Source organism: Aedes albopictus, chromosome 2 (genome assembly GCF_035046485.1).
Source record: "Aedes albopictus strain Foshan chromosome 2, AalbF5, whole genome shotgun sequence".
Lineage (NCBI taxonomy): Eukaryota > Metazoa > Arthropoda > Insecta > Diptera > Culicidae > Aedes > Aedes albopictus.
This window is the reverse complement of record NC_085137.1, coordinates 186035692-186058058: the sequence shown is the minus strand read 5'-3', so window position 1 is coordinate 186058058 and position 22367 is coordinate 186035692. Positions and strand designations below refer to the sequence as shown.

General features: G+C 37.7%; 1 protein-coding gene and 1 long non-coding RNA gene across 2 annotated transcripts in view; one reads left to right on the top strand and one right to left on the bottom strand.

Annotated features, from left to right (window-relative positions):
* Window positions 1-22367, top strand: part of LOC109409361 (thrombospondin type-1 domain-containing protein 4) — an 820641-nt gene that overhangs the window by 763893 nt on the left and 34381 nt on the right. The gene's annotated exons all lie outside the window — the stretch shown is intronic.
* On the bottom strand, window positions 14816-20518 carry LOC134287831 (uncharacterized). The gene is made up of 2 exons (XR_009997571.1): window positions 18714-20518; window positions 14816-15160 (listed from the first exon to the last, which is right to left on the bottom strand). It is a non-coding gene; the product is annotated as an uncharacterized LOC134287831 (long non-coding RNA).

Genomic DNA, 22367 nt, shown 5'->3' with positions numbered 1-22367 from the left:
CTCGGAAATTCTTCAGCAATGGCTTTGCGGAATTCTTCAGATTTTTATTGCTATGGAAATTTCATCAGAAATTTCGTTTGCAACTTTTTGCCTTTTTTGACAAATCGTTTGAAAAATCCATTGTTAATTACTTCTGGAAACTTCTTCGACATTTCCTACGGGAATTGATTGGTTTATTTATTTGGCATTTACTTTGGAAATTAATCGGGTGATTATTTTTGTTTTTCTTTTGAAGAATGTTTTCGAAAACTGTTTCGGCGATTCCTTCGGAATTTGATTCGGTAATTGTTTTGTAAATTTCTTGGAATTGATTTGGGAAATTATGTTTGAAAATATCTACAGCATTACTTTTCTAAATTCTTTATGCAATTACTTTGAAAATTTATTAGGGAACTCCTACGGGATAAGTATTGTTGGAAGTTCATTGAAAGTTTCACCGGCCATCCCTTTGCTGATATATCTGAAAATTATCTTTGCAATTCTTTGAAAAGTTCCTTTAGAAATGCATTGGACAGGTACTTTGAAAATTCCTTAGTCAATTTGTGTGTACATTTAAGTGGCAATTTTTTTGAAAACTTCTTTGGTAATTCCTCAGAAAATTCTTTTGGAAATTCCTCTGGAAATTTATTTTGATACTTCCTTACGGAACTCCGTCGGTTATCATGTTTAAAGTTACATGAGATATACTCTTGTGAATTTCAAAAAAAAAAATCGAGAATTTACAACGAAGAAAATCTCAAAGGAGATACCTAAAGCATTTCCATAAAAATAAGGTGATTACCAGAGAAGTTCACAAACAATTTCCAAAAAATTCACAAAGCAATTTCTAAAAATGTGTTACGATATTTCAATAGAATTTCTTGGAGGAATTTCTGTGAGAATTCTTGAAAGATTCTTGAAAGAATTCTTATATTTGTTTATTTGAATTTCTAAAGATACAGTTGCTGAATCCTTGAATGGCTTTTTGGAGAAATTTCTTTAGCATTTCTTGCAAAACACTCAAAGCATCCTCTGAAAGTATTCCTAAAGAATTTCTTGGAGGAACTAGTGTTAGAATCTTTGAAAAAAATCTTGCAAGAGTAATTATACAAATACATGAAGAAATTCTTGCTCCTGAAAGATTTCTTGTACAAAATTATTTTTAAAAATCCTGGGAAAATCAGTTTAAGCATGAAATAAATTTAAGAGAATAATTTAACAAATTGTGGAAGAATCTTTGGAGAAATCGCAAGACCATTTATTTAATGAACTACTGAAGACACCTTTGGAAAATTCCTGAAGAAAGTTTAGAAGCAATTTCTAAAAGCCTCTTTGAAGAAATGCCTTTAGAACTTTGAATAAAACCTTGGAAAAATTCCTAAAGCAACCCTTGAAAAAATCCCACAAGTAATCCTCGTTGAATCGTTGAAAAAATATTAAATAAATTAAACAAGAAGGAATTTCTAACAGGATCTTTGAAGAAATTCTCAAATAATCTTTTGATAATTTTTAAAGGTTTTTTTGAAGAAATAATTAATAATTCCTTGGAAAGAATTCCTTGAAGCGATTCCTGAAGAATTCCCGATGGATATCCTCTATGAAATCTTAGATTTGCATTAATCACTTAAGGCGGTGGTTCTCAAAGTGGGCGAAATCGCCCCCCAAGGGGCGAAAATCAGGCCGAAGGGGGCGAAAATTAGAAAAACCAAAATTAGGGGGCGAAAATACTAAAAAGGGGGCCATTTTTCAAATGTTGAAAAATATCAAAAGTATTGGAATGTATTGTATTGAATGTCAAGTGAATCATTCTAACTCCCTGACATTTCAAGATTTTTTGTTTCTAAGATTATTGAAAAATGTCTGTTTCGAGATAGACTAAATGTTACAGAACTTTTAATGTGGATTTTTTGGCATAATTCCAAGAAAAAAAAAACAAATAAAACTGCTGTACGAATTTCCGAGAGAATTTCTTGTGATTCTGGTAATCTAATAAATAAGAAACTTCTATAGCGAAAATTCATGATTTATTTTTGTCCAAATTATTAAAGGAACAGGAATAAATCTAAGAACACTTTTCGGATGGAATTCATCACACATTGTTTGAAAATATTTCAGAGAGGCTTCCCGCAGTAATTTTGTTTTTTTTTTTTTTCACAAATTCAGCATTGAATTCTCTCAAAACCAAGTAATGAATGATGCATGTCTTCTTATTCAACAATAAAAAGTTTTCCAATTCATAGGAAGCTTTTCAATTCGCATCACTTGCTTTTTTAATTTTATATTACTGAGCAATGCTAACTACCTTTCGAAATACACTAATTTAATCCTGAGTTGTATTTTATGCATAAAAGATATTTTGTAATTGTTTTTCAATTTCTTACTTAAATACTTTTGGTGACCAAACATCTCGGGTGTTGGTAAAATCTGGTTGATGATAACGAGTGGTCGTGAATGTTCGCTATCCACTCTGTTTTGCTCGATTTTGTTCCAGAATATGAATAGCGTAAACATGATTTCAAAACGTATTGGTTTTACATGCAATAATGCAGTTTTTTTAATCCAAACAATCAACGCATTTGAAAAAAAAAACTCAATGAAAATGAGAGAGATACTTATTTAGATACACTAAATCTTAGGTTTGCCACAGTAGTGTTAAATCGTGACCTTTTAAAGGCTTCCACTAAGTAAATTTTCAGGAAAAAATTAATTTCACTTAGGGCAGGGGGCGAAAATATTTTTCTCAAGCTACAAGGGGGCGATACCTCCTAAAAGTTTGGGAAACACTGACTTAAGGGATAGATAGGCATTCTAGAATTCCTGCAGAAAGTGGCAAACAGTCTTTGTAGGCACGAATTATAACAAGAAATTGCGTAATCAATCGGTATCGTAATCGCTTTGTTTTCGAATAGGATGAGTTTGGGATTGTAGGATTACCAAGAGAATGTTGACCCTACCAGGAATTCTCATTCAATTTTTTAACGATTTTTTGGAGGAATTTCTAGAGGAATTATTAATAAATCCTTGAAAAATTCTTGACTGAGATGCTTTATGGAAATTAAGAATGATTTTCCAAAAGGTTTCTCGAAAGAGTTTTGATGGAGTCTTTTAAAAAAACGCAAAAAATTATGGAGTCTTACAAAAAATCGAAATCCTCAAAGGAGTTTCCAGAGGAATGCTACACAGATAAAAATAATGAGATTTACACGTCATGTAAACTTCATTTTACTAATGTAAACTTAATGTTATGATGATTTACATGACATATCATGTAAATTTGTGTTATATGTCATGTAAACTCATGACAATTAAATGACATATAATGGAAGTTTACATGATATTTCATGAACTTTACATGATATGTCATGTAAACTTCTATGATATCCCACGCTCCAATTATGTGCATCATATGCCACAGAATTTTACACTCTTTTTTCGATCTGTGTAGTTAAGATTCCTGAAAGAATCCTTGGGAAAACTCCTAGTGCGCATAAATATTAATGAATTCGTTGGAGGAATTCCAGAAGGATTTTTTAAAAGGATTCCTACAGAACAGAAGCTCCTCTGAACATTTTCTTAGAGAAACTTCTGTAGGAATCCTTGGAGAATGTTTTTTTATTTATTATCCAATGGACTCTTTAGAAATTTCCTGGAGGCATTCTAGAATAAATCTTTCATTAAAACCTTAGAGAAACTCCTTGAAAATTCTTTACAGAAATTTTTCGAATAAAAGCGTTGCAATAATTTTTGAAGGAATCCTTGAAAAAAAAATATGAAGAAATCTTCGAAAGCACGCCAAGATGAACGATGAATGCTTGAGGAAATGCTAAGATATTTTTTTCGAGAAATCTCTAAAAGAGTTATGTGAGGGAATATTTGAGAAATTCTTGAAGAATCTATAGAAAAATACTTAACTTGAAATTGAAATCAAAATTTGGAGGATCTCCTGAAAGAAACCACGGAAGAATGTTTAAAGAAATTCTAGAAGAAGGACTTCCGGAATTCGGATGTAACTTCTTGGAAGAATATATGGTTCAAAAACAATCATAGGAGTATTTTTTGTAATAATTTTTCCTGGAATTTCTTGAGAATTCTTGAGAATATTTTTGATAAAATCCCCGGTAGACTACCCTTCCGTCAGTCAGTTGGCCACCACTGTCAGTAGATGCTAATGCAGAGTACAAAAAGATTTATCATAGTAAAATATGTACATCTGTAATTTTCATGAGGGCCTATTAATTTGGTTCCGCACCGGGCCTCCAAATTCCTAGCTACGCCACTGGATTGTTGTTTATGAATAAAGTCGTGTGTTATAAGTTTGTCAATTTTATCAACAAGATACGGAACAAATTCATCAACAGGTTTAATAATCGTTTCTAAATTACAGCGATCAGTATTCAACCACGGCTGAAATATAATCTCTTCTTTGTCATTTGATTCTAATATCAATATCAAGTTCCTCTTCAATGTGTTCATTACAAGCACACTTTTCACAAGCACGGAAAAAGCAATTATCTGTTCTGGTGGAAATATCGCAAAGCATTTTTTGTATTATTTCATCTTGTGACACAATTCTTATACTGTTGAACATTAAATTTACATTTTCATGAATAGTACATATGCATACATTATGTATACCAGTAGAATCAAGTAAAATACAATGCTTTGGTCGCAACTGTGTAAATACTGTGAAACCAATATTCACAGTTTTGTACATATCTACAAAAATCATATAAGCCTCTTTGAGCGACATCATCAAAAGTCGTTTTTGAACTTGTTGTTTTTTTTTTTCATTTCGAACCTCAGAAACAAAATCATTTGTTCCTGGCATTGGCCTGCTGATATCATTATCATCAAAAAATTCTTTTACTATTTGTTTTGTATCGTCATCAATACCATGCCCCCTTCTTTTTTCGGTGGTACAAAGAATACCCTGTTCATAAACAAGATCCTTCACCTGCCTCGCCATATACATTGGTGCGTTAAACTCTCTTGTGATTTTATTTACCGACCAAGACTTAGGAAGTACAGATAGTATTTTAATCTGTTCGCTTCTGTCAGTTGTAGGGTGATTGAACTTATCCTTTAACTGCATAATTATCTCGTCATACGCCTCCACTTTGCCAACATCCGTTGAATCTATTCCGAAGATATTTTTTCGAACTGCTTTCGTAATCTGCAATGATTTGTTTATGCGATATTCCATACTTCTCATGTTTCTAGATGAGATTGGCGATAAACTCAATGTTTCAGCAATGGTATTAAACTTCTCAATATTATGGGGACCCTGTAGTTGATCTGTTGACGGAATTGACTCCAATGATGGAATAGATGGTACCATATCTGTAAGATAAAAGTTAAGGTTAACAATATAATAATGAATGCAGTGGAAAGTTAATGATAGTTATTTATGCAACGAGTTGCAAAAATGATTTTTTTTCGCACAAGTTGTACATTTATCCAACGAGGTTTGCCGGGTTGGATAAATACGAAGAATACTGAAAAATGTAGTTTTGCAACGAGCTGCAAAATGAGTTATATTAAAGAAGCTAACACGTTGAAGGCTTACTTACCCAGCTTATGTTCGATTTGTTGACCACTCGTTGACGGTTCTGGTTCTGGAACATCATGATGTTGCTGCCCACTAAATGATGGTTGCATAGTTTCGTCGTTTCCATCCGATCGGCGTTTTTTCGTATTCGGGCTTCTGTTGTGACTTATCAATCCACGACATGACTCACAAATACTCATCGATTCGTCGATTTCATGTGTATATCCCATGGAATGCATTTTATCTATCAATCTTAATGACATGCCCCGTAGATTATGACGGTTGCACTTTGGATTGTTTATTTTTGCACTGCACTTGAATTTGTTGAATTTTGATTTATACGATTGATCCATTACTTTTCAGAACTGCCTTTAATAACCAAAGAGAAGTAACACGTTGAATGATACCGATTCATTTTCTTGTTTTGTTCATATTTGCTTTAGGTACAACTCTTGATTTGTTTTTTTTTTTTTTCGATTAGGTAGTTCGAATCTAATAAATAGCCTTACCTAATATTAGGTAAGAACATGGGGTAGAAACGTTTGGGTAGAAATTACAGCAGCACGTATGAAATGCGTGTTCTAATTGTATATTGTTTCGTACTTCTAGAGTGCTGCTGCGTGAATATGGGTGCATTGCATTGTCGCATATGACACAATAAGTTTCATTGCATTTTGAGATTACTAGATAACCTTCACTGGTTTAGTTTGTTTTTAAAAAAAGACACTGAAAAAATAATAATTTGGACATGAAAAAGTTTTTGTTAGAAAAACTTTTTTTCCTTAAAAGTGCCTATCTTGTGATGTATGGACGGTTGGTAGGGAACATAATTACCTGTCTTGAGACAAAATTTCATCAAAATCAAAAATGGTGTTTTTTTTTTAAATCAACTTTGAATTTTTAGAAATGATTTTTTTCAGTGTAGGGCTCATTTTGGATTTTTTTCAGTATTTTTTTCTTAAAATTTGACTTATTTTGTGATAATCACCCATACAACACTTTTTTGTAGGAGTAGTCATTATTTGATTAAAAACATTTTTAAAAAATCCATAAAAAAAAGTTTAGCCCTTTTCAAAAGTCAGTCCAGATAAATTTTGAAGAAACTAAGTATGTAAAGTGGCTTATCTAGTCTTGGTGTACATACCCAGAAAGTTTCATTGTAATCTGAGAGGGTGCTGCCAACTCCGAATACGATTTGGGGCGAAATTCGTCATAAGCAAAATTCATGATATTTCATTCTGCGAGGAAAACTTTACCCCAACTTATACGCCCAAAACTTGGACCAGATGAAATAGAGCAAGTTTCTGTTTTTAAATATTTAGGTGTACATTTAGATAGTATCTTATCGTGGAATGGCCACATTAAACATGTCTGTAATAAAATTTCATCTTTGTGTAGTGTACTGAGAAAAGTTCGTAGTTTTGTTCCAACTAAAATTCTTTTGAAATTTTATCATGCGCATATTCATTCAAGGCTAAGCTACTTGATTATCGCTTGGGGTCGTGCATGCAAATCAAAACTAAAGAAGCTGCAAATATTACAGAACAGGTGTTTAAAGATAATGTTCAAACCACCCCACCTTTACCCTACAGTTCAGTTATATACAAACTTATCTCACCTAATTTTACCACTTAGTGCAATTTGTGAACTTCAAACTCTACCCCTAATTCATGATGTTATTAATAATCCTACAACTCATCATAATCTGGTACTGCAAGAAACTTCAAGATTTTACAATACAAGGCGAGTCAACAATTTACTCCGATTAAGAGCATCTTAATCGGTCAAAGCCGGGTTTCCATTATAGACTCATCCAAGTATAACATACTTCCCCGTGAAATACAGTCCAGAAGAAATCGTAATAATTTCAAAAACAGTGTTAAGCGATATTTGAAGGACAATGTTCGTACATTCCTATTATATATGTTTATATTAATCGTCAGTTAGCTACTTTTAGATTATTTTTAATAATTGAGTTCTGGTGTTTCCTTAAAAGGACTTGTCGTCCACTGGAAACACCTCTTTAGTTAATATTTTTAAATTCCAATATCATTCTTCTTATTGTATTCGATGTCAAAATTCTTAGCAATAATTTAGTAATTTGTTTGTTATGATTTTTGCTGCTAGTTTGCTGAGAACATAAATGCGTCCACTACCAGGGAGCTCAATGCTGAGCTTTTTGGTGTGGGGGAGAGTGGAGGGTCGCAATGAAATGAAAAATAATAATAATCATATAAGAATGATGGTAATGACATAATGATGGAAATCAGTCATCTTCGAAGCGATAAGGTACACCGGGGCAAGTTGAAGCAGCGGGTTAACATGATGTTATCCAATGATAGTGAACAGCTTGAATGCCATAACACATAGTTTATGATTCAAACAATCTTTTGGCGAAAGAAAAATTTCCATATTGCATTGAACTCTATTTCAAACTTCGCGTTTAATCTTGCCCCACCCGTTTCAACTTGCCCCGGTGTACCTTAAACCAAATATTCCCAACAGCTTCCTGATAGCAGCTTCAATGCTAAAATTCATGCATGCAGTTATGTACTCAATCAACGAGTCAATTTACATTTTGGTATTTATGTCAACGACTTTCAGAAGAAACCACCTCTTTACCCAACATTATACAATTAACTTCTGCTCTTCTTTACAAACCAAACCAGTTTTGCCAGTCTCACAGGAATATACTAAACCACCACAATAGAATTCATGAGGGAACCTATGGAGAAATTGTAGGATGAATTTCTGGACAATTTTTTGGACAAATTCCTGGAAAATTTCTAGAGAAAATCCGTGTCAATTCCTCTGACGTAATTTCTAGAGGAACTCTGGAGAAACTTACTGGATGAATTCCCTAGAGAACCTAGAGAAAAAACTAGATATATTTCTGAATATCTAAATAGGGTGACGATGGGTATTATCGGCAAGTTTGTCCTCATCGTCCTGGGGGGTTTTTGTCGGACAAATTTTCTGAAATTTGGTCGCATAGGGTCTTGTACCATTTGGGCAGGTGTAGCTATTTTGGGCACTTGCTGCTATAACTGAGTCCATTTCAAACCGATTTATTTGAATTTTTGTATAGAGTACAGTATCTAACTCTACACAAAAATTCAAATCAATCGGTTTGAAATTGACTTAGGTAAGGGTACAAGACCCTAATTCAGTTTAATGGGGAAGGATTTGAGGCCAACTCTGAGTTCAACACTGCCGTGCGCATTATAGTTGTCCTATGTTAATAGGGCTTTATAACATGGGACAACTATGCTGCTCACATCAGAACAGCATTCAATAACACCCCCATGACGAAGAGAATAAAACTGCCGAAAATACACAACTTCCCCTACCTGAAAAAATTAAAAGAGAAAATCCAAAGGAGATGCAGAAGAGCAGTTCCAACTGACATTCTGAGATGATTAATATTTTTTCCTAGTTCAGGGAGGTATTTCTATGATTTTTTTTTTTCATGGAACTCCGTGATAAATTCCTTTGATAAGTGCAAGTAAAACTCCTGCAGCATTTCTAGATAAATATTTTTGTGGGAATTCGAATGAAAAATTCCTAGAGTTGATCGCAGCAGGTCGTGCGCGCGGGTCGCTGCATCGTTGCTTTGTGTCACGTTTTTTTCGCTTCTTCGTGAAATTGAATTCAATTCGGCCGAAAAAAAGTTCAAATGACCGGTGAGGTTTTGCATTGCTGGAAACATTTTGAAAAACATTTGGTGAAGTGATTTGAGTGAAAAATGTTCCGCTGCTTTTGAGTTTGTGAAGTTTAGTTGAATCAGTTTTGTGCTTTGGGGTTCATTGGGGGTTTGGTCGAATTATGTGGTGCTATGCCATCCGGTGAATTTGATTCGACAATTCCTCTACTATGGCCGGGTCTACGCCGCCCGATCTGTTCCGCGTGTGAAAAATTAAGTTTTATGCACGTATTACTGTAAAACCAGCTCGATTGTTCTTTCCACGTCGTTTCTTGTGTAGTAAAATCAATACCGTTTGTATATTTCGAATGTGCCTATGAGTCCCGATACCGCTAATCAAGCCTTGGAATTGCTATATTCATATATATGCAATTTACTACATTAAATACGTGCCAGAAACAAAAATGCAAATTTTTGATTCAGGAAGTGTTAATGAAGTGCAGATATCCATTTGATACCTGGATTCATTAATGCGGGGCTTACTGTTGCAGAAGACGACCTCAGGATGCACGTGCGAGTCAAGGCATACCTCGAAATGGGTCGTTAGATGTGCAGTAGAGCTATCACCTTCCATCTCCAGGACTAAAAATATTTGCGTCTATATATATCAGCATATATCAACAATAGACGCAGACGTTTTTCTTCCATAAAAGCACTGCCGGTCAGTGGGCGATGGATTGTACACACACACACACACACAATTCGAATGAAAAATTCCTAGACCATTCGTTGTAAAAATTGCTGGATAAATTCTGTGAGCAAATCTTGAACATATATTCTTAGAGAATTTAATAAAGACTTTCTTGAAGAAATTGTTAATGAATATAGGTATTGAAGAACTTGTTAAATAAATTTCTTGGGTAATTGGACGAAAAATTCCCTAAATCAGTGCTTCCCAAACTGTGCGCCGCGGCGCCCTGGTGCGCCGCGAACCTTTCCCAGGTGCGCCGCAGGATTTTCGCTTTTGTGACGAAACAAAAAAAAAAACAAACACTTTATTTGTATTGCGGAACCCCTTAATTTTTTTTATTAGTAATACTAGTGTCGCTCTCATTTTTTTTAATCTTTCCTGACTCTTCGATTGTTTCATAGGTTTTCTGGTATCAAACATATCAATTGAAACCACATTTTGAAATTTCATGTTTTTGAAATTGTTTTTGGAACTCTTTGGCTTCAGCTTAGCTTTTGATTTTACTATAACTTGTCTAAAGTTTTTAATTTCAAGAACATTATTTACGTTCTTTTCAGAATAATTACAAGGTCTTCGGAACAGCTTAGCGGCATGCAGGTTTGCCGATCTGGTAGTGTGAAGAGCTAGCTTTGACCTTTTCGAACCGGACTGTTTCATCAGTACTACCGCAACCTCGCTGAACTCGAATAAGTTTGTTATGCTCGGTTTCATCAATGGGGTTATATATGGCCAATCCAGCCCCAAAGGGTTAAGTTGAAATTTGTCGAATAGAGTACGGGTCGCACACGCATACCGAAGTCGTGAGGGAACTGCGAAGGCAACTATTCACGAGGTGAATGTAAATTACACTCACCTCGTGGAGAGTCACATTCACAGCTCTTTCACGACTTTGGAATTTGTGTGCGACCCCTACTCTATTCGGTAAAGTTTTAGACAAAACCACAAGGCAAAAGTCGTCCATACATCGTTTCTTGATTACACGCATCTAAACTGAGAAAATAGCAAAAGTTCTGTATAGTCATTTTCATTCAATAAGAATTCTTTAATTATTGCAAACGCTTTAGAATTTTAGGCTGAATTGTTGAAATTCAGCAGCTTGTTTTACCTTAACATCTGAGTTTCTTCTTATTTTTAAAACTCCTATGATGAAATCAACATGATTTTTGAAATCTTACAAATATTTAAACTTTTTTAGAGAAATTAATTTTAAAAAATAGTTTGTTTTCCAAATATTGAATTCTGAAAACATGATATATGAGAAGTGTTTCACGATTTTATCTTGCACAATGTAACGTGATAGTTGTCCAAAATTTTTAAAAAATGTTAAAAACTTTGGTGCGCCTCGAAATTTTTTGAAAAGTCAAAGGGCGCCGCGATAGCAAAAAGTTTGGGAACCTCTGCCCTAAATCATTCATACCGTAAGTAATGGAGGAATTACTGGATTCTTTTGTGGATGAGCTTCTGGAGAAAGTTTGAGATAAATTCGTAAATAATTTGCAGGAAAATATCTTACAGAAATCACTTAAGAAATTTGCTTATTTTTTTTTATCTCTATCAAAAGTTTCCGGAGCAATCTTTGGAGCAGTTCGTGGAGCAATTCCTGCAGTAATTGTCAGATTACTTTTCTGAAAAAAAAAATTAGAGAAGTTTCTCGAATAATTTATGCAGAAATTGCTACAGGAATTCATAAAGAACTTTTCGGAGGCATTTTTGAAAAAAAGAAAATATTTAAGAAAAACATGAAGATTGTTACCGTTGAGAAACGCTAACTTTGTTTATTACGTTGTTTTTGAGAATAAATTTGTTAATTGTTTAGTATTTGTTAGTAGAATTTATATAAAATTGTTATTTTGTTATTTGTTATAAGTTAGTAAATTGTTAGAGATAATTAATAAAAATCAGAACAAAATTTGTTAACACACATGCACCCAACACTGAACAGATCTAAGACAACACATACACAAAATGAGCCAAAAAGGGGAGAAGTGGACGCCATGACACATCCACGTCAGAAGAAGAAAGAAAAAGGGAAATTGGGAAAAGGCAAAGGGGACAGGCTACTGGGTCGAAGATAGCCAAGAGCAAAGTCTTTCGACTCTGACCTCTCGAGGCAACTAGTTCGTTAATAGAAATATCCGCCCGCCAAAATCAATTTAACCGTTGATCTATCGAGTTTAAGTTAAAGTTATAGTTGAATATTTAGTCGAAAGAGAAAGTGATCTGTGAATCAGGAATTATCGAATCAGGTATGGTTCAGCCGTTGAAAGAGTGATTCAGCAATTAGTGAGACGCCCAGTAGTAGCCCTGTGTATAACCCCACTTTCCTCAGGACCCATTATCATAGGCCTATTCAGCCTGGTAGTGGCCACCCGTGGCCCGTGAACACCTGTAAGGCATCCCGTCCGCCGCCTAGGAGGCCCGAACTACGTTTTCCGTTCAGCTAGTGGCCTGCCTGGACAGCCTGAAGTCCCGTCCGGCATTGAGGACCCTCCGACGCCCAGAACGATCCGTGATCACCCGCAGCCCTCGGCATTCCCCGCTGAGCCCGTTGGTCATCGTCCACCATACCACCCCGGTGGCAATATCAAGCGCGAAGGTTGTGCCGCGTACCCCGTCATCCCGTTCAAGCCCGTCGGTCCTCCAAACGCCCAGGACACCCGCAGGAAACCCCCCCAGTGCTCCATTTCCGGCCGGCCGCAACGACACACCTCACACCGACACGCCACACACCCCACAGTAAGTTGAAAAAATAATAAAAAGTAAAAAGCTAAAAGTGTGTTTTACTTGGGTTCTTGACCAGCGAAACGTGCCGACCCTAAGAGTCTCGCTCGCTAGGCGTGGTCCTTCCGACCTGCCAAGTAACAATTGGCGCCCAACTAAAATAGCCCAGGTCAAGAATTCAAGTGAATGCAGAAAAAATAGGTTATCAAATTAGTGAATTTCACGAAAAACGCGTGATTGCATAAAAAGTAGGTTATCCAATTAGAACAATAGATTACTTTAGAATTTGATTTGCAAAGCTAGTGATTTCAAGCCGGTAGCACGAATTTGTTCCCACCCGTAAAGTGAAAAGTTTCTAGATACCATATTACTAGTGCGCGCACGCTCGCAGAAGCTCACAGTGTTGCAGTGTTCCCACCAGATAGCGAAAACTAGAAACGATCCGATTTTTAATTCAAATTATTTTGTTAATGGGTCTTGATTCAACTAAAAAAGCCTGAGAAATGAATGTTTCATTGAATTGTGTGACTATTTTGCGATCGGTATTGTGCATGAATAAAGCGATCATTTACACAATAGCCAGCTTTTATTCTTTGAATAGCGGCCATTCAAGAGAACAATGGATCTCCAAACAATGTACACCTGTATGGATGTATCCCATCTTTCGGTTGATGAGGTAGAATATGAGCTACTAATCAGGAACATTTTGTTTCACTTCGATGAACACGAGAGTATCAAGCGAAGGAAGCTCAAAGATAGATTGAAGGGTGAAAGAGAATCAAAAACGTTTGCCTTTTCTCAGCCGTGGCAAAATGTTGATGAAGAATTAGTGGTTCAAAATTAACGGTCATAGGTGGTTTGCTAGAAAATCCTAGAACAGATGCCAGACAGCGTCAAAAACTAAAAACGCGATTGGTTCATTATCGAGTTCGGAATTATATTTTGTCTAAGGCTGCAGGCGCGAAAAATTTTAGAAACGAAATTGGAAAAATAGGTCGTCAAGCCGCGGACCTATTCAAGCGATTTTTCCCGGAAGTGACTGATAGTGGTACTCATTCAGAAGATTCCGAAAGACTGGAATCTGATTTGAATAACGTGTTAGAAGAGGTTAGAAGCGAAATAGAGGTTCTGAATGAGACAGCGGTATCAGCAAAAGAGGTAGAAGAAGAGTTAGAGCAGGCAGGAGCAGCACACCAGTTGCTAGAATCGAAAAAGAAAGAGATGAATGAGTCAGTAAAGAGGTCGGAAGAAATTTTAAAAGTTCTTTCGGAATACGAGGAAGGTAAAAAGGAAAATCCATTAGAGCTTATCGCGGTTTTCAAAACGTTCGTGCAACAGACTACCGAACAGCAAAGGCAGATGCGAGAGAAACATATTGCGGAAGAGGAACGAAAGATGAAGGAAGCGCGAGATACGATGGAAAAGAAAAAGAGATTAGAATAGGTTTTGATTAGTCTGAATGACCGTATTAAAAAGGAGCCAGAGCCGGTAGAGAAAAAATCGGTGAAATGCTTAGAGCCAGAAGAAACGAAAACTGATATAGGAGATGGAAGGAAGGTAGAGAGGAAGGTAGATGATTGTCACGATTCCGATAGTCACAGCGCGAAATTCAAACGGGATAGTTCCGAGGAAAGTAGAGAGAGGGTTGCTCGTAAGTCGAAAAAGCAGAGCAAATCAGGGAAAAAAGGAAACAAGTCATCCAAGCGAGAGAAGAAAAGACGACATCGTAAACCGAGCTTCTCGACTACTTCTAGTACGACATCGGTTACAGAAAGCTCCGAGTACTACAGTTCAGATTCAGGTAGTAGTTCAGATTCGAGCAGTGAGGATAAAAAGAGAAGAGGGAGGAGGGGAAGTAGGAGAAATTTGGATATGAAGAGAATACCTGTTGCGGAGTGAAGATTAAAATATGATGGAAAAGATCAGGGTAGAAAGCTAACAGAGTTCTTGAAAGAGGTGAAAATGAGATGTATTTCTGAGGACATCTCTGAGAAGGAACTTTTTAGGAGCGCAATTCACCTTTTCACAGGTCGCGCGAAAGACTGGTTTATTGAGGGAGTAGAAAACAGAGATTTTCGGAATTGGCACGAGTTGAAAAGGGAACTCAAACGGGAGTTTTTACCCCCCGATTTAGATTTCCAGCTTGAGGTACAAGCTACCGAAAGACGACAAGCAAGAGGGGAAAAATTTACTGATTTTTTTCACGACATTATGAAGATTTTTCACTCGATGACTCGGTCGATTTCTGAGCGCAGGAAATTTAACATCATCTGGCGTAATCTCCGTTTTGAATATAAGAACGCCATGACTGGTGCCGGAGTCAGATCGCTGTCCAAACTGAAGAAGTATGGGCGGATCATTGACGAGAATAACTGGACCATGTTCCATAGACCGCACGAAAATTCAGCTCGTGGTAGAAGCGCTCAGCTCCACGAAGTTGTAGCATCAGAGTCGTCGAAGTCCAAAGGTAACTCTCAAAATCCGAATGCGGCATCGCGAGTTTTTACCCGAAGCAAACCTAAAAATGATTCAACAGAGAAAACCAAAACATTAACAGAGACGAAAAATTTAGGGGAGAAGTCGGGAGAGAAGCCTGTCGACCCAGTCGAAGGCTCCTCGAAGGGCACGTTGATACAGATGGCTGAGAAATATCGACGGCCACCGATTGGAGTTTGCTACAATTGTAGGACCAGTGGACATCATTATGCAGATTGTCCCAAACCGAAAGGCAAATTCTGCAGAATTTGCGGATTCGGAGATGTTATGACCCCTGCTTGCCCTGTGTGCCAAAAAAACGAGGCGGATTCAGCTTGAGGAGGCAAGCTGAAGGAAGTCGCCAAAACCCTTCACAAAATTGTCAGACCTCAGAAGAACTTTCGATGAGCGGTTTTGAGACGGTCTCTGAGAATGATTACTCTCCCGTGTCCACCGTGAACGAGCTTTTCGTTCGGGTCGATGGAGACACGCGACCGTTTGTAAAAGTGAGTGTGCTAGGTAGAGAAATTGTTGGCTTGTTAGACAGTGGTGCTCACTGCTCGGTGTTAGGAGCAGGGTGTAAAAAGCTAATTAAACTATTAAAGCTGAAAATATTTCCATCAGATGTGCATGTAGAAACTGCATCAGGGTCTAAAGTCGACGTTGAGGGGTTCGTGTATCTCCCAATCACGTTTAATAACGAAAATCGAATTGTCAAGACTCTCGTGGCGCCCAAACTTAAGCGTAGATTAATTCTAGGCTTCAATGACTTTTGGCGAGCCTTCCAGATTCAGCCAATTGTCCTGAGTCGAGAGTCTCGAAGAAGGGAAAAGAAGTTGGAGGAAAATTTAAGGATTGATGAGTTGGAATGGCAGGAAAGTGAGAAGGACGAGGGAAGTTTAAGCGAGACACAAAAGGCCCAGTTAGAGAAAGTAAAACTCAAATTCAAAATTGCAGTTGATGGGCAAATTTTGGATGTAACTCCACTTGCAACTCACAAGATTGAGCTCAAGGATGAATTCCAAAAGTCGGCTCCAATCAGAATTAACCCATATCCAACGTCACCTGAAATGCAAAAGCGCATCAATCTAGAGCTCGATAAAATGCTACAACAGCAGGTCATTGAGCCGAGCAAAAGTGAATGGTCACAGAGCACCGTTCCAGTTATCAAACCAACTGGGGAAGTACGGTTGTGTTTAGATGCGAGACGCCTTAATGAGAGGACAAAACGCGACGCTTATCCTCTCCCACACCAAGACAGAATATTGAGCAGATTGGGGGCAAGCAAGTATTTGACTACCATCGACTTAACCAAAGCTTTCTTGCAAATACCATTGCACCCAGATTCTCGCAAATATACTGCCTTCTCGGTGTTAGGGAGAGGATTGTTCCAGTTCACCAGGCTCCCATTTGGTCTAGTCAATAGTCCAGCGACACTGGCTCGGCTAATGGATGACGTCCTGGGGTATGGTGAACTGGAACCAAATGTGTTCGTCTACCTCGACGACATTGTCGTGGTAAACGACACATTTGAAGCACACATCGAAACCCTTACCGAAGTAGCTCGTCGGTTGAAGGCAGCAAATCTGTCAATCAATCTCGACAAATCGCGATTTTGTGTGAGAGAATTACCCTACCTGGGATACATTCTCTCCCCCGAGGGCCTGAAGCCAAACCCCGATCGAATAGAGGCCATTATAAATTACGAGAGGCCGGCATCTCTCAAGTCATTGCGCAGGTTTCTCGGGATGACTAATTATTATAGACGGTTTATTTCTGGGTTCAGTGAGTTGTCTGCGCCTCTCACCGATCTCTTAAAGAAAAAACCGAAATCTCTGACTTGGAACCCGAGAGCAGAACAAGCTTTCTTACAGCTGAAGGAAAGTTTGATCGCCTCTCCCGTATTAGCAAACCCTAATTTTATCCTTCCCTTCCAAATCCAATCGGATGCTAGCGATAGCGCTATCGCTGCAATCCTGACACTGCAGCATGAAGACGGTGAGAAAATAATTGCATACTTTTCTCAAAAACTGTCACCTGCCCAAAAAGCTTACGCAGCTTCAGAAAAAGAAGGGTTGGCGGTCTTAAGCGCCATTGAAAAATTCCGCCCGTACATAGAAGGGACCCATTTTACCGTTGTCACGGATGCTTCTGCCCTCACTCACATCATGAAGGGTAAGTGGCGTACGTCCTCCAGATTGAGTAGATGGAGCATTGAGTTGCAGGGTTACGATATGGAGATACGGCATAGACGCGGAAAGGACAACGTCATCCCAGACGCGCTTTCCCGCTCCGTAGAAATAACCGAGGTCCTTTCCGATGGAGACGCATGGTATGCCAACTTATACAAACAGGTAGAGACTTCACCTGATGATCATCTAGACTTTAAAATCGAGAACCAAAAACTATTTAAGCTGGTTCCCAACAAAACTGAAGTGCTCGACTATCGCCATGAATGGAAGCTCTGCATCCCTGAAAGCGATAGAGAGCGAGTGCTTCAGCTCGAGCATGATGAGTCACTTCACATCGGCTATGAAAAATTACTTGAGCGCCTCAGGACTAGATATTTTTGGCCAAAACTGGCCGAGTCGGCCAAAAAGTATGTAGGGAAATGCCAGGTATGCAAGGAATGCAAACCCAGTTCCGTGTCACAGCATCCATCGATGGGAAATCCACGGTTAGCGACAAAGCCCTTTCAAATCGTAGCAGTTGACTTTATTCAGTCTTTACCCCGATCGAAAGCTGGAAACATGCACCTATTTGTACTCCTTGATCTATTTTCCAAATGGACAGTATTAGTTCCCGTCAAGAAAATTTCGACGGAACTAATCATAAAAATTCTCGAGGAACAATGGTTTAGGCGTTATTCTGTTCCCGAAATTATCATCACTGATAATGCCACAAGTTTTCTAAGCCACGACTTTAAAAACTTTTTGAGCAAATATGGAGTGAAACATTGGGCCAACTCACGTCATCACTCACAGGCAAACCCTGTTGAGCGACTAAATCGGAGCATAAATGCATGCATTCGCACTTATGTAAAATCCGATCAGCGCCAATGGGATACAAGAATATCCGAAATTGAGCACACCATAAACAACACTTTCCATTCGTCCACTAATTTCACCCCATATCGCGTTATATTTGGCCACGAAATCGTCACTACTGGCGAAGAGCATAGGAGAGATGCAGATACGTCTGTGCTTTCTGATTCGGCCCGAGATGCACAACGATTGCGAGTCAATGACACTGTTTATAATCTCGTTCGTAAACACTTAGAAAAGGCTCACAATCGCAGTTCAAGAGCGTATAACCTTCGCTACCAGAAACCTGCACCTGTGTATCAGGTTGGTCAGCGGGTATACAAAAGAAATTTCACCCAGTCTTCGGCGGGAGACCATTACAATTCTAAACTTGGTCCCGCATACGTGCCCGCCATCGTTGTTTCGCGAAGAGGCACTAGCTCATATGAGCTCACCGACGAAAATGGCAAGAATTTGGGCATATTTTCTGCCGCAGAGATTAAGCCTGGTATTCCCGAGTAATTAGCACCATCTTCTCCACTAGTTAGGTTGGGATTACGATATTTTCCTTACACAAAACCACTAAATCCAGCAGCGTAGAATTTCGGCCGTCCTCACCATGTCCGCGTTGGTCGAAAGTATTGTTCAAGATCATGATCGTATTGTATATGTGAAGAGCTAAAATTGTTAGAGCGAGTGTGAAGTTGATGTAGATGAATGTAGGTACATGTTTTTTGTTGTAGGTCCATCTCTGTTCGATAAAAGTAGAATATCATCTCGTCAATAGTCTGTTGTTATGAGGAATTGTGGCTTGTGTGCGAAGAATAGAACTGTCCAATGAATTATGACTAGTAGTGATCAAATTCTTCTCCGCAGTTTGCAGATTTTTTTAACGCGTTAAGTCTGCACTATGACTCCAAATAACGGCTCCGTAATACCAAATTCTAAGAAACCCATCCAAAAATGCACATTGAAATCAAAACAACAATAAATAGTATCCATTCGGTAGATTTGCATCATGATATTTCACACGAACTAAGAATGTGTTGGTAATCTTTCACAAAACTTCACTGTTTTGGGTAATTTGGAAGATGAAAAGGCCAAGTAACAGAATCGGGTATTAGAAGCGGTAAAGATAGCATTCCGAGCATGTAAGGAATGAACTATCTGGTGAATACACGCGACAATGTCTGTTTTTGGGAAAATCGAATGCATGAAAGTTGCAACTCAAACCTGATATGCTATTTCGTTATGTAAACTTTATGAAAATTAATTGATAATAAATTATACAATTAATTTTAGAGGGAGATGGGAGGTGGTGTTACCGTTGAGAAACGCTAACTTTGTTTATTACGTTGTTTTTGAGAATAAATTTGTTAATTGTTTAGTATTTGTTAGTAGAATTTATATAAAATTGTTATTTTGTTATTTGTTATAAGTTAGTAAATTGTTAGAGATAATTAATAAAAATCAGAACAAAATTTGTTAACACACATGCACCCAACACTGAACAGATCTAAGACAACACATACACAAAATGAGCCAAAAAGGGGAGAAGTGGACGCCATGACACATCCACGTCAGAAGAAGAAAGAAAAAGGGAAATTGGGAAAAGGCAAAGGGGACAGGCTACTGGGTCGAAGATAGCCAAGAGCAAAGTCTTTCGACTCTGACCTCTCGAGGCAACTAGTTCGTTAATAGAAATATCCGCCCGCCAAAATCAATTTAACCGTTGATCTATCGAGTTTAAGTTAAAGTTATAGTTGAATATTTAGTCGAAAGAGAAAGTGATCTGTGAATCAGGAATTATCGAATCAGGTATGGTTCAGCCGTTGAAAGAGTGATTCAGCAATTAGTGAGACGCCCAGTAGTAGCCCTGTGTATAACCCCACTTTCCTCAGGACCCATTATCATAGGCCTATTCAGCCTGGTAGTGGCCACCCGTGGCCCGTGAACACCTGTAAGGCATCCCGTCCGCCGCCTAGGAGGCCCGAACTACGTTTTCCGTTCAGCTAGTGGCCTGCCTGGACAGCCTGAAGTCCCGTCCGGCATTGAGGACCCTCCGACGCCCAGAACGATCCGTGATCACCCGCAGCCCTCGGCATTCCCCGCTGAGCCCGTTGGTCATCGTCCACCATACCACCCCGGTGGCAATATCAAGCGCGAAGGTTGTGCCGCGTACCCCGTCATCCCGTTCAAGCCCGTCGGTCCTCCAAACGCCCAGGACACCCGCAGGAAACCCCCCCAGTGCTCCATTTCCGGCCGGCCGCAACGACACACCTCACACCGACACGCCACACACCCCACAGTAAGTTGAAAAAATAATAAAAAGTAAAAAGCTAAAAGTGTGTTTTACTTGGGTTCTTGACCAGCGAAACGTGCCGACCCTAAGAGTCTCGCTCGCTAGGCGTGGTCCTTCCGACCTGCCAAGTAACAAGATATTCCTTGAGGAATTTTCTCACAGAAGTTCCTAAAGTAACTGCTGAAGAAATTCAGCAGAAATTTTGAAAGAAGCTCGGCAGGAATTTTGAAAGAAATTCCTGGATTTTTTTTAAATTTCTGTTGAAATTCCTTTTAAAATTCCTAGTGAATTTTTTTGAGCATTACCAGAAATAATTTCATCTTGAAAATTTCTAGATTTACTCTTGGAATAGTTCAAACTTTATTTACTAAACGAAATCTTAAAGTGATTTTTGGAGGCATTATTGAAAAAAAAGACACTGAAGAGAATAATGGTTAAATTCAGAGAGATATTCTTAGAGAAACTCCTGAAGATACAGGGGATAGACAAAATGATCAGGACAGGCAAAATTTTAATTTTTCAAAAAACGGTCAACTAGCTGTTACATTTTGAAAAGTGCATAAAAAATACTCAAATTTTCACTGTGAGTTTGTCAATTAGTTGTCTACCAATGGTTCAAATTTGGGAAAGACCGGGCTGTTCTACACGAAGTTAGAAAGATTCCTGTGAAAAACATAATTATTCGATAGCCAACTTTGAACTGTTATATCTCCGGATTCCATGAACCGAATGCAATGAAATTTTGAGCATTCATAACTTATATAAAGAGCTTTGAAAACCGTTCGACTTAACTTGAAATTGTTTGTAAGAAAAAAATAAAAAAGATTTAATTTATTATATAAATTTTTAGTTAATTGGTCTATTTTAAACATGCATCCTATAACTTGCTTCAATTTATTATTCGATATTTTGTTACTCCCTTTCAAACATATCTATATTCAAGTCAATTTGAGGGAATATAAACTTTAGTAACCATCTTGAGTTTTGAAGCGATGTTGAATTTTTGGGATAATTTGGTGTTTTATTAGCAAAATAATCTTATCACTATAATTTTCTTCCGTTATAACAATTTCAAGTTAAGTCAAAAGTTTTTCGAAGTTCATTATATAGTCACAAATGCTCAAAATTCCATTACATTCGACTCATTGAATCCGGAGATATAACAGTCCAAAGTTGGTCTTGTGCCTTTTACCAGAATCATTCTTACTTCCCACATTTGGATCATTGGTCGACAACTAGTTGACCAACTTACAGTGAAAATTTGAGATTTACTGATGCACTTTTCACAACGATACAGCTAGTTGACCATTTTTTTGTAAAGTGAAAATTTTGCCTGTCCCTATCGTTTTGTCTATCCCCTGTATCTCTTGATATATTTCTTAATGAATTTCTGGATAAAGTCCTGGAGAAGGTTCTGAAGGAATTCCTGGAGAATTTCCAGAAGGAATTTTAGAAGGAATTCCTGGAGAAATTTATGGGTGAATTAATGTGTAAATTCCTCAAGAGATTCCTAGAAAAAATCTTAAAGCATTTCCGGAAGCAACTACCGCAGCAATTTCTGGAGAAACTTCCAAAATAATTTCCTGAAAATCCTGATAAACAATTTTAGACTAAATTGCAGGAAAAAAAATACTATAAGAAACATTGCTCAAGTAACATTTTTCAGTCAAATAAACTAGAAGAGGTTTTATGGCAATCATAAAATCAAAAAGAAAAAAAGGTATAAGGATTTATGACGGTTCTCAAAACCTTTACCAGACAGGTTGGCCAGCAAACCGTTGCTTGGGTGAAGAAATATATTGAGAAACTGATGCAAAAAATCCAGAAAAAATCATCTTTAGAAATTCCTAGATAAGGGGAATTCCCAATGGAATATGTGGACGTATTTTAAGAGGACGAAAATCTACTCTTGAGTTCCAAAAAAA